This window comes from Fukomys damarensis, unplaced genomic scaffold (assembly GCF_012274545.1).
Source record: "Fukomys damarensis isolate Sample0158 unplaced genomic scaffold, DMR_v1.0_HiC HiC_scaffold_39, whole genome shotgun sequence".
Taxonomy (NCBI): Eukaryota; Metazoa; Chordata; class Mammalia; order Rodentia; family Bathyergidae; genus Fukomys; species Fukomys damarensis.
The window spans coordinates 37,296,485-37,301,446 of record NW_022900951.1 but is presented as its reverse complement, the minus strand read 5'-3'; the positions used below and the strand labels follow the sequence as shown (position 1 = coordinate 37,301,446).

At 41.3% G+C, this 4,962-nt stretch overlaps 1 pseudogene; it reads left to right on the top strand.

The window, feature by feature from the left end:
- The first annotated feature begins 2,629 nt into the window (after positions 1-2,629).
- LOC104855279 lies at positions 2,630-4,064 on the top strand (annotated as a pseudogene).
- Positions 4,065-4,962: the final 898 nt, after the last annotated feature.

The window sequence follows — 4,962 nt, the reverse complement described above, 5'->3', positions numbered from 1 at the left end:
TTGTATTAGTCAGCTTTCCTGCTGCTGGGACAGAATGCCTGACATACACAATTTGAGGAGAGATTTATTTCAGCTCACCTTTTCAGAGGTTTAGCTCATGGTCAGCTAGCATCAAGGCAGGAAGATAATGGTAGAAGTGCTTGGTGGAGAGAAATTGCTCACTTCATGGCAACCAGGAAGCACAGCAAGGGAACAGTGCCAGATAGCAAGGTGCCACGAGGGAGCAGGCATATACTGAAGGTCATGCCTCCACGACCCACCCAGACATACCCAGAAGTGTGTTTTTCAAACTTCCTAGTTAGCTTTCAAGCCAACCTTGTTGATAATTCAGCTTAATTTCCACAGTCAGCCATGCATTACTCTAACAAAATACCTGAGATACTCAACTTTTAAAAAAGGAAAGATTGACTGTGGCTTACAGTTTTATAGGTTTTCGACAATGGTTGATCAGTCATATCACTATTTGGCCTGTGGTGAGGCAGTACATCATGGCAAGAATATGGGATGGAAGAAGGTGCTCATCTCATGCCAGCCAGGAAGTACACAGATAATCCCAAAGACCTAACTTTCTTCCACTAGGCCCCCACCTCCTAAAGGTTTCACCATACCCCAATAGCACCACGAGCTGGACAGCAAGCCCTCGATATACAAACTATGGGGACCATTCAACATCCAAGACAAAGCAATCTCCCACCATGAGAGGCACAGTAGCTCCATCTTTGATAGGTGATGTTCACATTTTATGAGATCAGCTGCTTCTGAGCAGTGAAACATTTGGTAAGAACCATGAATTTTATGGCCATGAGGCTAAGCCATACTTCATTTCCTGAAAAAAAAAATTGATGAGAGGCAATGCTGTGGGATATATGATAGTGAATGGTGTATACTATAAATCTGTGACTGGTAGTACCAGAAATACCATTCTATATTCAGAATATATATGTATTTCAGGGAAGACAAATTGCCGCTGTATGATGGAAGAGACTGAGTATAATCAATCGAACTGCCATCAAGCTATTAGCTCATCTCCCCTACTTCCCTTGCCCCTCACATCTATAGGGAATGATGTCATATCAGGCCTCAGCATTATTTCTAGTTTTAGCAGGCAGACATTTAATAGTGATGGAAGCCAGACCAGCCTTAGAAAAGCAAAGTCATGGAGAACATGCCTAACCCCCATTCCTGATGCCATAGCCACTTTGCACGCTGAGCAATCTTCCATGAGGAAATTTGGGAAAGAAGCCTACAGAGAGCCATAGGATGGTTGTTTAAAACCAGCTTTGCCTGAAAGAGTGAGAAAATTGATTGAATTTGCATGAGCAGATGGAAAAGAAGAGGTGTTAGTTTAAGCAAAAAGATAAAGGCAGGGATAATCAAAGAGTTTGGCAAAGCATGGGGATCTCAGCCAGGCTAGAGTCAAGTTTATGCTATGGGGAACTTTTTGAGGCAAAAATAAAAGTCAGAAACAAAGGGTGTGGTAAAAGTCTATTAATAAGTTCACATAGTGGTACTAGCTTATACGTATCAAGTTCTTACTGTGTACTGTGGTGAACAACTCGTATGTCTTATATCATTTAATCTTCAAAAACTTCATTTTACAAGAGTTTCATGGGGACAACCAAGAAATTACAGAGCTCCTATTGGTACAGAGGTACAGAGACCCATGAAATTTGTTAAACGTGGGCTATACACTGCCTTACTATTCAGGCTGTGTAGTACGAACTCTAATCTTGGACAAAGCAGAGTGACTGAGAATATTTGACAGAAAAGAAAAGCTTGAAGGATGTTAATCTGCCATTATAATGTGTAATAGACTATAGAGATCCTTCTATACCTGTGAGGGATTGGTTCCAGAACCCCTCCAGACATTGAAATCCATAGATATAACCTATTCACATCCTCCAGTATACTTCAAATCATATTTAGATGCCTTATACAATGTACGTTCTATAATACGTACTATACAATGTGAACGCTATATAATAAGTGTTACATTGAGCTATCTAGGGGATAATAACAAGAAAATAATTCTGTACATGTTCAGTACAGACACAGTTGGTTGAATCCAAGGATACAGAACCTGCGATAAGTTGGGACAAGTATCATTTATTTCGATGCTAAGAAATGATCAAGAAGTAAGGTAGAGGAGCCCGCGGGGGAGGGCAGTGTCCCGAGCCCCTGCCCTGCGTTCCCGCTCTTCATCCCGGGCCACCGGCGGCCAGGAGCTGCCCTGCAACCCGAGGCTCACAGCCATGCCTCCACCAGGCTGTCATGCTGGGAGGCTGACGTCACTGGGACAGCCCCTCCTGCTGCTCGGAGTCGACACCTGCCTGACCACCCCTCCGCTCATCGCCTGCCTTGCACCCGTTTTCTAGAGCCTCTTCCTCCCAGGTCAGGGCCAACCCCGTTGGGTTCGTGTCTTTATTTGGCGAAAACGAGCTGTTGATCAGCCATTGGTACCTGTGTTGGGGAAACACAGCATACAAGCAAGAAGCTTACAGCCTCAGTGGTGAAAATATTAGAATTCTTGCAGTCATTTACGTCATCCCTTCATCTTCAGACGGAAGCTACCGAAAAGTTGCAATCAAAGATCCCTTCATCTTATTGATAAGGTCACTACTAAGCCAAAATGTCTGTCAATGTCAACCGCAGTGTTTCAGACCAGTTCTATCGCTACATGATGCCCTGTCTGATTGCCAATGTTGAGGGCAGAGGAAATGGAATCAAGACAGATATAGTCAATATGGTTGACTTTGCAAAGGTGCTTGATCAGCCTCCAAAGTATCTCACTAAATACTCTGGTTGTGAGTCAGAAGCATAGACCCAGTTTGATGTAAGAATGACTGTTACATTGTCAATGGATCTCATGAGGGGAATAAGCTGCAAGACATGTTGGATGGAATCATTAACAATATATACTGTCTGTCCTGAGTGTGAGAATCCTGAAACAGATCTGCATGTGAATCCGAAGAAGCAAACAGCAGGTAATTCTTGTAAAGCCTGTGGCTATCAAGGCATGTGTGACACACATCATAAATTCTATACGTTCATTCTCAAAAACTCACCTGAGAACAGTGACCATGGTACAGGAAAGAAACAAAAAGAAAATAAAAATAGAAAGGGCAAAGACAAGGAAAATGGCTCTGTGTCCAGCAGTGAGACACTTCCCCCACGACCCCCAAATGAAATCAGTCCTCCTCCACACACTGTGGAAGAGAAGGAAGATGAAGTCTGGGGGAAGATACAACTGAGGAAGCTCAGAGGTGCAGAATGGATGAAATCAGCGACTATGCAGAAGTCCTGACACTCAGTGATGATTTGGAAAGAACCCTAGAAGAGTGTATGCATATCTGTTTGATTTTGTTAAGAAAAAGAAAGAAGAGGGTATTATTGACTCATCTGACCAAGAAATTGTTGCTGAAACAAAAGACTAGATGTAAAAGCCATGGGCCCTCTTGTTCTGACTAAAGTTCTTTCTAATGAGAAGATTAGAGAACAAATTAAGAAACACAGGCACCATTTCCTCCAATTCTGTCACAACAACAAAAAAGCTCAGCATTATCTTCTTCATGGTCTGGAGTGTGTGGTGGTGATGTATCAAGCCCAGCTCCTCTCTAAGGTCCCGCATATCTTGAAGGAGAGGTACGATGCAGACCTTTTGGAAGAGGAGGTCCTCATCAGCTGGTCGGAAAAGGCCTCTAAGAAGTACGATTCAAAGGAACTTGCAGAAGAGATTCGTGTGAAAGCAGAGCCTTTTATAAAATAGTTGAAGGAGGCAGTGGAAGAATCCTCTGGTGGTGAATAAGATGATGAAGCTGAGAACACTGAGGTGGTTTATGCGAAGACTGCCTGTGTACTGAAAGTTGAAACTGAAGTCTGACAACAAGGATGACAACATTGACATCCATGACACTGAAAAGGAAGGATGCGACCAATCTAACAGTGTAATGCTACAAATTGTTCTCCATTATCAGCCAGAAGTGCAAAATGTATGTGCAGAAGCTAAAATGCTTGACATCATGCTACACTTCACACTAAAATCTATTACTGTGAGTGGTCTGTAATTAAGCCCACTGAGACATCTAGGGAGTCCATACACATCAGGGAGGGGAGCAGATGTAGTTTGCTTATTTATAGCATGTTTCTTTTGGAAAACCTAGTGGTGGATGTATTTGGATCACATTTATACAGTTAAAAAATAAAGACTTGATTTTGGTCATTCTTCAGATTTTGGGCTCTGAATGACACTACGTAATTGGCCCTTGCTTACAATGTTGCACCATCGTTTATCCCATTGGGTCCTTGGAGCCTGGTAGGTTCTGCTAAGTGCTGAGACATAAAGACAGACTAACTTGGATTTACTTTATTCGGCATTTTAGAAAGACAGCACTTTCCATGTTTGATCTCTAGTCCCTCTAATTGGCATATAGTAATTCTGGAATAGAATGATTATTAATAAGGTGACAGTTCAACGTCTTAACTAAGAAGTAAAATGACCAGAGTGTCTTATAAATAATTTTTAAGAGCAAATTTTGAAACTTGGAATTGTGATTTTTCAGTTCATGTACACTTGCCCTGATTGTAGTCTTCAGTGTGCATTGCACTTTGGAATGAGCTCAGGGAAATTATAAATTTGCAAACAAGTGTTCTATGTATATGTAATGGTTATACTGAAAAAATTCAGACTTTAGTTGTGATTAAATAAAACTTATGATTTTTGTTTGGGGGAAACAGGTGCACTTAATCTGGCAAAAGCTGAGCACAATTTTTCAGCTTCTATCCTTAAGATTTATATTATATTTCAAAATGTTTAGATATGTTGTATCCTGTGTTGAGTGTTTTCCACCCATCCTTTGGTATTAAGGTTTATTCTTTAATGCCTTTTATTTCTGAACACATAATGTAGGCATTTTATATTTTGGTTGCTACTTTGCCAAAATAAGTGTTACTTTGTGTTAAGCC